The sequence below is a fragment of the Mauremys mutica genome, unplaced genomic scaffold (assembly GCF_020497125.1).
Source record: "Mauremys mutica isolate MM-2020 ecotype Southern unplaced genomic scaffold, ASM2049712v1 Super-Scaffold_100036, whole genome shotgun sequence".
In the NCBI taxonomy this organism is placed as follows: domain Eukaryota; kingdom Metazoa; phylum Chordata; order Testudines; family Geoemydidae; genus Mauremys; species Mauremys mutica.
The window spans coordinates 4,197,112-4,209,579 of record NW_025423256.1 but is presented as its reverse complement, the minus strand read 5'-3'; the positions used below and the strand labels follow the sequence as shown (position 1 = coordinate 4,209,579).

General features: G+C 48.7%; 1 non-coding gene across 1 annotated transcript; it reads left to right on the top strand.

Moving 5' to 3' along the window:
• The first annotated feature begins 906 nt into the window (after positions 1–906).
• Positions 907–978, top strand: TRNAG-UCC. Its single transcript has one exon. It is a non-coding gene; the product is annotated as a tRNA-Gly (tRNA).
• Positions 979–12,468: the final 11,490 nt, after the last annotated feature.

Below are 12,468 nucleotides of genomic sequence, written 5' to 3'. Positions count from 1 at the left end.
CCGTGGCTAATGAAAACCAACGCTCTGGGTGAGGCCTGAACTCACACCCACAGCTGTATTTCCCCCTGCATGAGCCACTATAGGTGCTTCTTAGACAAACTTGGGTGGTCGGTGGTTGTGTGTGTCTGTGCTTCACCACTTTGGCTGCTCTGTGAAAAGCTGATGGTTCAAACAGAAGCTGGTGGGGTTTTGTTTTGTTTTAAGCAATTAGAGTCTAGTACATTTTAACAGGCAGAAAATGTCCTATTCTGGTCTAGCCCCATTTGACTCCTTCTGCCCATCTTCTTCCTTCCCCCTCAGTGTCTTTCCTTCCCCATTGGGGACATGCAGAGATGAACCCCAGTCAGTCTGTGTCACAGAGAGTCTGTATCTCCTAAGGAATGTGGGTGAAGGATTCCAGCTGAATTAACGCCGCTCACCTGGGTTAGAAACATTTGTTTCTTTCGAGCAGATAGTGGGAAATGGGACATTAATTCAGACCTAGGAGGCAAGGCAAAGGCTTCATGATCTTGATCTCCATGAAGGGAGAGAGGATCCCCAGGAAGGAACAGAGCTTCCTTTAGACTCAAGCTGGGTCTCCTGGAAGTTGGAAAAGACCCTTGGTCACTGAGGATCTCATGGGATCGTGCTGCTCCAGAGGCTCGAGAGTCCTGGGTGCGGGGAGGGTGTCACTGCACACTCTGAAATGGAAGGGAGGACCCTGGAAGGGACGGGGAGGAACAGAAAATGGAGAGGAATGAAACAGAATAAACGCCTCTTCTCTCTCCCATCCCCAACCCAGCAAGAACTGTTATCAGTGGGGAAACTCCCCACCATGAATGGCAGAGACCACAGAGACATTCGCCTCATGCTGAGAAGTAAGGTGACCAATCACTAAGTGTGAAAAATCAGAGACTTTCACCAGATGCATTGGTGGTATAGTGGTGAGCATAGCTGCCTTCCAAGCAGTTGAGCTGGGTTCAATTCCCAGCCAATGCAATGATGTGATGATTCCTCCACTAGGGATTGGTTTAATTTAAGTCACATTGTTTCAGTTTATCAATGGAATGAGAGAATCAGTGTCCCAAATCCCAACAGGTCATTAAACACCCAGTGGAGGAAGAAAGGGGTGGGACTATATAATGAGCAGTTGGAGTCATCCTGGTATTACAATGCTTGGTTTATTTATTTTTTTTAATTTCCTTTACTTCCCTCTCCCTTTTAGACTCAGAGCCTTTAAGGTCAGAAGGGACCAGTGTGATCATCTTGTCTGACCTGCTGCATCTTGCAGGCCAAAAGACCCCACCCACCCACTCCTGTAATAGACCCGGGAGCGGAGGCAGCTCCGTGCTCTGCCCCTACCCCAGGCAGCACATGGAGGCCCTCTGCTCCCCTCCCCCAACGGGTGTGCAGAGATGTGCCAGCAGCACTAAGGTGGCTCCCTGCCCACTCTACCTCCGTCCCTCCGTGCCGCTCCCAGAAGTGGCTGGCATGTCCCAGCATCCCCTGGGGTGGGAGGAGTGTCTCCACGTGCTGCCCCTGCCCCGAGCACCGACTCTGCAGCTCCCATTGGCCAGGAACTGTAGCCAATGGGAGCTCTGGGGGCAGCGCCTGCAGACAGCAGCACATGGAGATCCCCTGGCCCCACTCATCTAGGAGCTGCTGCCAGAGGGTTGTGTGTACCGGTCACTTTGGGAGCTGCACCACCCCTCCTGCACCCCACCCCCACCCCCAGCACAGAGCCCACACCCAAATTTCCTCCCAGAGCTTTGCTTGTCTTCCTTTCACCAGAACCATCCTTCTTCTCCTGGGCTGCAAGTAGCCACCCCTGGGAAGCCAAGAGGCAGGCACAGGATTCTGCCAGGTAAGTGTCCCCCAGCGCCGCGATGGACAGTGCGATGAAGGTAAGTCTTCCTGAGGCACAATGAACTGGGTGGGGTGATCCACAGGGAGTAGCTCAAACCTCCAAAGTGCCTGGCCAGGGGCAGGACATTGGCACAGCAAGGGAGGGGTGTGGCAGTGACATCACAAAGGCCTTTGGCAGGACCTCAGACTATTGGTCCAAGGCGGTGGGGAGGTGGTGACCTCACAGAGAGATGCTGACATCAGCCAGGCAGGACAGGGGCGAGGGGCCAGGGAGACCTCAGAGACCCCTGTGGCTTTGCTCCAGCAAGTCTCCTTCTCCAGGTCTCTCTCTGAGGACTGAGAGAGTATTCGGGTTCACGGACGTGAGCGCCAGGAGGAACCTCTTTCGAGTTTTCTCCTTCCCTTTCAGTGATTTTACTAGAAAACAGCCGTCCCTGTTTAGAAGGTAAGAGCCTCCTGGAGGTTTGAAACCTGTTCAGTCTGATCCATCTGGTGACAGTTGAATTCTAGGCATGGAAAACACGAGCTTAAGGAGGCAGAATTTTATTCTGCACCTGGGATTTTGTCCCTTAGAATCACTGGGGACATTGGGGTTTGTCCTTTTTGTTTCCCCTTTTCCTCCCTCCCTCGCTCCCTCCTTTCTCTTCTTCTCTTGCTTCTTTTGTTCTTTTTCCTGTTCACCTCCCAACACCAGGAGGTGTGTGTGTGTGTGTGTGTGTGTGTGTGTGTGTTGCGGGGGAGGGCTCTGCAGCTCCCACTGTGGGAGGTCCACCCAAAAATGTGGGGCTGAAATAGAGCTCGGGCAGTGATCCCCACCAGTGACCTGGTCCATCCTTTGGGCTCTCTGGTGAGAACCCTCAGCCGCCCGTCCTCAGTCTCTACCCTGATTGGCTGAGCAGGGGGTTATTGACAGGGAGGAGACTCAAGTCCTTGTTCTCTTTTAAGACCAAGGAAATAAGTCAGAACCAGTTCTATGTTTGATGAATTTTGCTGCTTCTCTGCATTAATGGTCTCTGAGCAGTTCATGATTCTCTCTGACATTGCAGTTCTCCTCAAATACTTGCTGAATATTTACTGTCACTGTTGTTGGTCTGGAGCTCATCTGAGAGCACTTTATTCAGGTCATTCAATGTCTGAAATTCAAGATCCGATGGTTAGTTTGAAAATCAGGGCTCTTGGGTCCTGTTCCCAACTCTGCCACTGACTGGCTGTGTGACCTCAGACAAGTCAATTCTCCTTTCTCAGCCTGAGCTTCTCCCTCTTTCAAGTAGGGATAATAATGATCCGCTCCTGTGACGAAGTGAGACTGTTCTTACTGGGGGCTGGGAATGCTGGGTGAAGTTCTTAAGTATCTAGCAAAGCAAAAGGCCAGTGCAACCGAATGCCTGACACTCTGTCTCCTAGCAACTGATGGCCCGGGCCCCTCCCCTGCGAAGGTGCAACTAAAGGTGTTGGAGACAAAGGGGTCAGGTGACCTCCTGGCCTGGGAGAGAAGCTGAGCAGAGAGGAGGGGCTGGAGGAGGCTGGGCAGACTGGAGCTGGCTGGGGAAAGAAGGGAAGCTCAGACAGGCCTCTGATCCCCAATGGGGGCTATGGGGCTCCTGGGGCCCCAAGATGGACCTAACAGGGGGGGATCCTGTTATCTGTGTCAGCAAGACCTGTGTTGGACTGTGTTCCTGTCATCTAAATAAACCTTCTGCTTTACTGGCTGGCTGAGAATCCTGGTGAATCGCAGGGAACCTGGGGGTGCAGGGCCCTGACTCCCCCATACTCCGTGACAGCTCCTACCTACTTCACAGTGCGTGGAGGCAGGGTCGGCTCTAGGTTTTTTGCCGCCCTAAGCAAAAAAAATGTTGGCTGCCCCCATCCCAGCCCTGGGCTCCCCCTCACACCCTCCTGCTGCCCAAGCCCTGGGCTCCCCCCAACCTACACCCGCTGCCGCCGCAGCTCTGGGCCTCCCCACACCTGCATCCCCCTGCCACCCCACCCCTGGGCTCTTCCCCCCCCCAACCCACACCCCCTGCCATTCCAGCCCTGGGCTCCCCCCACACATCCTGTGCTGCCCCAGATCTGGGCTCTCCCCTTCCCCCCCACCAATGCTCCCCAACCCACACACCACCTGCCGCCCCAGGCCTGGGTGCTCCCCCCCACCTGCACCCTCCTTCCACCCCAGCCCTGGGTCACTGGTAACTCGCTCCCAGGATGGGTCATTCAGCAGGAATTTTGGATGTGCACAGAACACAGACAGGATTAGTTCCCATATGGTTACAGAACTGCAGTAAAATGGAACAATTTTCAGCTTGTGTGATTGGAGGATACCTGGATGCATATTATAAGACTGTCCTCCATAAATGAGGAAAAGTTGAGGTGCCTTTATTATTCTTTGTTTCTATGGGGAATTTGCCAATGCAATATCACTGTCTTCCTTTCAAACAAACAAAACTAGAAAAAAAATGGCAATCACTGTTGAAAATAGCAATTCCAGTTCTAATAACCCCTGGGAAGCATTTCTTGCTCAATTTTATCCTACTTTTTCTACAGCAAATGACAGTGGATCAGTATATTTGATTTGGGAGAAATGAAGTAACAGCTGCCCAAATTGAGCTTGAGCACTCCTGAATGTTGAGGTGTTCAGATCTGGAAGGCAGGTGTTAGAGTCTCTTTCTGAACATTAGCTAAATCTGGAAAGGGAAAGTCAATTTCTGCTTCCATGACTCAGAAGGGGAAATCCTCCTATGTGCCTGGTACTGTATCTAGATGTAAGTGGGAGAATGGTCCTGCTATTGTGGGGAACTTTCCTGGCTTCTGCACTACCCCGGAGAAGTGGGCTGGCAAAAGGATCTGAGTCCTCGCTCCCACTTCCTTTACCCAGAGGCCTCCCTGCCCTTGAGGACTCCCCTTCCACTCTCCTGTCTGGGAGAGTCCTCGTAACCCCAACAAGGCTGGGCCCAGGATTCCTGGGGGGCTCGACCCCCCCCAATCCTGCTGTGGTCACCCAGGACAGGGGCTAGGGTGTCCCTCTCTCTGCACTGCGCACCTCCCTGACCCACTGATCACATCATACAATTTAAAGCAAATACAAGTTATTTAATTAACAATAAAATTTAAAAAATAAGAAAAAATGGGAAAGGTTACAGGAAAACACATCACCCTGCTCTGTGGCAGGGACCATCACAAAAAGTGTCTCTGGACATCAGGGCACTTCACAGTCTGTTCCTTGTAGGTCCCAGGCCGCCTCCTCAGGCCCTGGCTGGGCTGCAGGGACGCTGCAGGTTGGACACTTGCTCTGGCGGTGGCCACACGCTCTCAGGCTCTGGGTGGCAGGACCCTTCTCCCCAGCATCACCCCCGCCCTGTCAGGGTTACGATCCCCCTCCAAGTCTGGCCTGCAGGGCCTCTTGGCTGAGGCGTCTCCCTGTGCTGGGCCCACTGCCCAGGGTCCCCCTCGCTCTCCCCAGCTGCTCACCGCACCCAGCTCCGGACTGCTCCAGCTCCGCTCTGCCTCAGCACGGCTGCTGCTGCTGCTCTGCCTTCAGCTCCCTGGGCTGCTTGTCTGGCCTCTCTGGCTCCAGTTGTTACAGCTCTGCTCCCAGGGCAGGGCTGCTCTCTCTGGGCTGTGCTCTGGCTTTGGGGCTGCAGCTCTGCTACCATCAGCTCATCTTGGGTCCCCTGCTCTCTCCTTAGCTCGGCCCCACTCCATGTGACTCAGACAATTCCAGCTCACAGGGAGGACGGGACCCCCCTGGCCTCCTGACTCCTTGAATAGCCTGCCCGCCCTGTCAATCAGGCTGACCTGGAGCATTGGTCTCTCCACATTGTTCCTGGGGACTGTCAGTCTCAGGCTCCTGATTTCCCATCGACCCCTCCCTTTTTAGTGCTGGGAGCTAGCAACCAAACACCCCCACTGAATGTTAGTAAGGGGGCAACAGTCCCCTTACATAAAGCATCTAAATCCCCTGGGCACAGCTCGCCAGGGCACAGCTTGGGAGCTGCACTGGGAATAGATCCTGCAGGAAATCCCTTCCCCCCTCTGCTAGCTTGTGTTTTGTTACAGCCCTGGAAATAATCCCGCTGCCTGCACGTGTTCCGCAGAGAACAGAGGAGCAAATTCTCTCCCTGTTCCCCCTTCCACAGCCATTAAAGGACGGAATAAACCCCCAGCAGCGCCCTGCCCCACGGAGTCCCCCCTGTAAGGAGAGAGATGTGCAGTGACTAGGACTCCAGCTCAGCGTCACCAGGTTTATATAACTTTTGGTGATGCCCAGAATTGGTCCAAGTCCTGCCTGTCCTTCCTCGCCCCCCCCCCCCAAAGCTGTGGGAGGGAGTTTGGGTACATGAGGTGCAGGCTCTGGGATGGGCAGGGGGTTGGGGTGCAGGGGAGGCGGGGGGCGGACCCTGGGAGGGAGTTTGGATGTGGGCTCTGGGCTGGGGCAGGGAGTTGGGGGGCAGTGGTGGGCTCTGGGAGGGAGTTTGGGTGTGGGCGTGTTGGAAAATTATAGTGCTAATGAAGCCTTTCCGTATTAGGCCTGAATGAACCAAAGTTATGTTATGCTTGTCCAAACTGTGTTGGAAAGCTTACAGAACTCATTAGACTGAAAGCCGTGTATCTACCTAAGTCAGCTATTTCGCTTATCAGTTTTGTTTGGCTCCCCAAGTGTATGCAGCTGCGTTCACATGTATGCATCCAAAGTATCTAGTACAAAGGGTCAACGGATGTATCTTGTGTCCCCTTCAGAATGACAAATGTATCCTCAACAGATGTATCTTGTAGCCCCCACAAAATGATATATGTATCCTGCGTACCCAATTATCCCCTAATAGATACATGTACAGGGTCTATAGGTCAACCAAATGACGTAGACAAACGTAGGCTAAGTTGTTTGTTTCGGGGTATAAAGGTAAGCCCATCTGGCCATGTAAGGTGTGTCTCTTTCTCTGGCACTAGCCGAGAGGAACACCCGCTCAGCTGACCGATCAATAAAGGGTGTGGTACTTGTCTTCCTGTCTCCGTGCCTCCTTGGTGTAATTAGGTAAGCTCCGGGGAGAACGAGCCCTTTTGGCTAACAAATGGCGACTCCACGCCGGGACTTCTCTCCCTGTTGGGGGCGCTGACCGGCGGCCGAGGACGGCTCAGGAGAGTGGCCACCTTGAGCTATTGGTTTGCTCGAGCTCCGGGTCGCCGCAATCGGCCGGGACGGCTACGCCCCCTCCATAGAGAACTCCAACCGACACGGAGGCAAGACAGTACCAGAAGAGGGGAGTCCACCTGCCAGACGTGGCCACTCCGGGCGTGGTAAGTGCGTTACCTCCTGGGTTTGAGGATTAATGCCCCCGAAGTGCGGGTTGGGACCTTGGGCCCCTAACGGTAAAGGAACCCACAAATAGGAAGGTGTGTGGGTAAAAGCTTTCTGGTTAAGGTACCTTTAATCTAGATAAGATCATATATCTCAGAGGAGCTTTTAATCACCAAAGAAAAGCCTCTGACACAGTGTGAGCAATTTGTCTAGGAATGGGTTAATTTGAAATTCAGCTTGGCAGAAAGATGAAGAAAAAGTTGTTTTATGCTCAAGGTCAAAAATCAGCATAAACTATGTTAAGTACAAAAAAAAAAAAAAAAAAAAACAACTGCTTTCAGCCCCAGCTGGCTGTGGAAAAATAGAGACAGGCAAACTAAAGGCAGTACAAGTTACAGAACTGAGATTACATTTGCAAAGCTTAACTGTTTGGTGAGATCCAACAGTCTGACTTTGTGACGGATGCCGGTGTTGGTGTGGCTTGGTGACACTGGAGAAGCCACAGGTAGCTGACCTGGACTGGAATCTCTGAAAGAGACACCGCAGGAGATTCCAGGGTGTAAAAGAACAGCCCTCCCAAGAGCGGAAGCATGTTGGAAATTCTGAACAAGCTGTATACAGGATAATCTCCTGTCCACCTATTCCCCTTTTCTGAATGTTATATACAGACGTGGCCAGTCTGGATATGTGTAAGTATGGGGCATTTATATTTTTCTTGAGTGATGTGGGAGCATTCCCAACACTCTCCATTGTTGTTTTATTATTTTTAATGAAGCTTTAAAATTTGGTTATATGGTGTGCTTTCTCTATCCACCCCCCCCCTCCACCGTCCTGCAGTGTCAGTTTGATCACCTGACATGAGGGATAATTGGTAACAGAAATTTGTCACAGTTTGGTGAGCAATAGAGAATGGGGGAACCCTGTAGAATTTACACCATCTATTTGTTTTACCCTTGTTGTTTTATGCTTGTTTTATTTGGTTCTGTTGGTGTTATATGTTGAGGATTGCATAATTAAAGGTGTGCCCATTCTCAGCTGCAGTAAGTCTGAGAACTGGAGAAGGGTTTAGCATTCCTCTCTCCACCCTGGTTGACCGGGAAGGGTGGCAGGTGGATCTACCCCCAGTCATAGCAGGACTGGGCAATAGAGTAGTTGGAGAAAAGGAAAAAAAATGTGTATTTGATAACTAGAATTAAGCAATAGATCATGAACCAGGCAGCAACTCAAACCTGCGCCCAGGGCAAGTTGCAGGCCTTGAGACAGGACTTCCAGTTAGAAAAGGAAGCCCTGGCTAAGCAAGTACCAGTCCTTCAGGGACTTGTTAAAATTTAACCATTTGTGCTCAGCATATGCCGTAACAGCAGTGTGTTTGCTACAAGAGGCAATTAAATAGTTAACGCCAGTGGGCCATGCGTTTTGCCCAGGTGGCAAGCCTCACGAGGGAGGACTCGGGTCGTCTTGTGAATAAAATGTTTTAGGAAAAAAAAAAAACCAGAAGGGTGGGGGCAGAGGCCCATGAAAGAAACGGTTCAGCGCAAAAAAAAAAAAAAAAAAAAAAAAAAAGGGATCGGGCCCAGGCGGGCAGGCAACAGACAGAGAGCTTGGAGAACAGGTTGGAAACTTTTGAGGGTCTAGTGGAAGTAAGAAGTAAGTAAGTATAAGCATGGGGATTTCAAATACTCAGGAGGATATTTGGAATGGTGATTTGAATTGGTAAGTGGCTGTTGAAAGACAAAGCAAGTGATATAAGGAAAGAGCAAGTGATTTGAAGGAGAGTGAAAAGTTAACTCTGTAGTTGCTGGAGGGAATAGTAGTTGAACTTTGTAAAAATGCTAAAGAGAAAAGTTCTTGGTGTTTTTTTTTTAAATGTTTGTAAATAAATTCAGGCAAAGAAATTATTAGATTGCAATCATTTGGCTATGAACAATTTTGTTGAATTAGCTAAAGAATGTATACAGTGCTATGTAAATGAAAATTTATTAGGCTCTAAGGCACTATAAGTGGTGATGTTTTCTTTCAGTGTTTAAAAGCAGGAGTTAAAAGTAAAAAGCAAACCAGAAAGCATCTGTATTGATGCAAATTATCTAACTGATAAGGTAGAGGCCACTGAAATCTGGGCTGTCTATGAAACACATATAAGACAATATGGGGTAATTCCCTTGTTTTGCCTGAAATCAACAAGGGTATTTGTATATTTTAAGCAATAATTGACTGCCCAGAAGGGGTAGACCTCTGTTTTTGTCTTTCAGATAATCAAAGAAAACTAATGCCAGCTAAACAGCATACAACATACCATGATTTACTGGCAGAGTAAAAATTATGTTTTCTGTTCTATGTTCTGTCTTGTGGTGTCTGTCTCGTGGTCAGAATTGTTGTGTTTAATATTTTCATGGGATGGTCTGGTTTGAAATAAAGCAGAAGGCTTGAATTCAAATGCAGATATTTGTTTTGTTCAACTTAAAATACAAAGTGTTTGGATACATCAGAAAAATGTGATATACTAAAGTCTTATGTATTTTCTTAAGTAAAAGAAAAAAACTGCATTGGCCAAATTGCATACTAACAGTCTTTGGAAGCGAGGACATGAAAAGTTAACCCACTCCCCATATTGTACATGGGATCCTTCTGGCTACCTCAGATTTCTAGCCAAAGGGCTGGGGATGGTGGGAAGCTATTGGACTAGAGGTTGTATTGAATCAACTCATCAAAGTGGGTGTGCTTGTCCTGGCTTGTTGTTCCAAAGCTCTGTAATAAGGTTATTTTAGTAGAAGGGTATATGTGGCATACATTAAATAATAAGACTAATGTACTGTATAACAGCAATGTGTATGTGTTCATTGTTAACAAAAGGCGTATAAGTAAAAAGTAAAAGTTTCCTTTGTAGGTTAAAAAAGGAAGCCAAAAAGGGAAAAAGGAAAAAGAACGAGTTAACTGAGAAAAAAATAGTTAACATATTCAGTTTCAAGATAAGACACTGACTCTGTTCAAGGACTTGGCTAACAACCAAGAAAAGGGGGGGGGGCTTGAATATACCCAAGCAGATGTAAAATCTGCACAGACACTAATGCAATGTGTTAGGTTTCCTTTTTACACAGGTAAAGACGCACTACCCGATTACCCTAGCAGCCCTGCCACTCCATGGAACCTGGAGACCGGATCAATGTACAGGTCCACCAACAAAAGACTGCTTTGGCTCCATGCTGGAAAGGCCCTTATTGAATCCTGCTGATTACCAACACCGCTGTGAAGTGCCAAAGACTGATTGCTTGGACCCATGATTCTCACTGCAAAAAGACCCGTCCACATCAGGAGAACTCTCCTATATGATTAGCCTATTCTTTCTTCTAGTTCAACTGTGCTTCTGGACAGCAGGGAAAAAGGACAAGGTGACGTGCTAGCTAACCTCTCCCTTGTCCGCTGACAGACCTACTGTGCCTTTGAACTTTTCTAGAAGAATCAAAAACCATTACAGGCTGGTGTATTCCTAATCCCTCCCCTGTAGAATGCTGAACTACAACTGTTTGGGGAAAGAAGAAAAAAACACTCACTCCACTGACATTGCCAAAGTCCAGGAATTCCTGATTAAAAAGGACATTGAGAACTGACCCTGGTAAAGAAACAAAAATTCTACACTGGCAGGAAGAAACTTGTGGGATCCTGTTTGGAAATGTGGTATTAATTGAATTTTGGGGTTTATTCTACAGGCTGCGCCCTGTGTTTTGGATAAATCCTTTAGTATGTATTGCCCTCCCTAATTGGATTTTAAATGACATTGCCTTTATCCAGTTTTCAGATCACTTTTACATACCCAGATTGCTCACAAGGGGCTGCCATTAGATTAGCACAACAAAGAGCCTGGGTTATTTCCTCTGGAGAAAGGGGAATTGACCAGATCCCTGTGGGCTGGGGCCAATAGTGTTGCAGTCATCTGAATTATTTTTCAAAGCCAAGAACATAATAAGAAATTGGGCCGACTAGAAAGGGCCACTAGCCTTATTTTTTAAGCTCAGCTATCTTAAGTACAGGCTGGAGCTGGTGAGTTACATGTCATTTCCACCCTTAGTTCTATGACCCAGAAGTTACTGACAGAAATGGTGTTAAATATCACTAAGACTGGGAAGGCATTGCAGTGGGATCTAGTATGTTTAGAAATCCAGGATTTCCTGAATGACCAGCTGATGGCCATTTGGAGTAATCTTGAGCACCAGACTTGACCCACTGCCCTTACAGACATATCAGGAACCATCTGATCTGTGGTCATGAAGACATACTTGGACACTTTCTGGGTGGAAGTGTGTACATTTACAGTGCTCCTTCCAAGCATATGGACCGGTTAGGGTGGATGTGGGCTCCCACATACCGAATCCTGCCGGGTCCATGGGGAGGATGCATATGGGACTAAATTATTCACCGAGGCATCTGGGAAATTAAACCATTGAGTATGCCTACCTGAGTTATAGTCAGTGCCCCGATCCCTTAGTTGTTAAATGAACAAGGTTCCACTCTTTTGTCCATGCATTCATTCCTGGGTTGGGGGTGACTAAGCTTAAAAGAGCAGTTGTAAATATTTCTGCAGAGCTTCATTGCTTTTTGGCCTCAAAGTGTGAGAAAACTCAGCCAAAAGGTTTGGTGAGTATTCTCAAAGGGGGGAGTTGTTGGAAAATTATAGTGCTAATGAAGCCTTTCCGTATTAGGCCTGAATGAACCAAAGTTATGTTATGCTTGTCCAAACTGTGTTGGAAAGCTTACAGAACTCATTAGACTGAAAGCCGTGTATCTACCTAAGTCAGCTATTTCGCTTATCAGTTTTGTTTGGCTCCCCAAGTGTATGCAGCTGCGTTCACATGTATGCATCCAAAGTATCTAGTACAAAGGGTCAACGGATGTATCTTGTGTCCCCTTCAGAATGACAAATGTATCCTCAACAGATGTATCTTGTAGCCCCCACAAAATGATATATGTATCCTGCGTACCCAATTATCCCCTAATAGATACATGTACAGGGTCTATAGGTCAACCAAATGACGTAGACAAACGTAGGCTAAGTTGTTTGTTTCGGGGTATAAAGGTAAGCCCATCTGGCCATGTAAGGTGTGTCTCTTTCTCTGGCACTAGCCGAGAGGAACACCCGCTCAGCTGACCGATCAATAAAGGGTGTGGTACTTGTCTTCCTGTCTCCGTGCCTCCTTGGTGTAATTAGGTAAGCTCCGGGGAGAACGAGCCCTTTTGGCTAACAGGCGGGGTGTGGGATCTGGGCTGTGGCAGAGGGTTGGGGTGTGGCACCTATCTTGGGCAGCTCCCGAAAGTGACCCACACCCCCATCTGGCAGC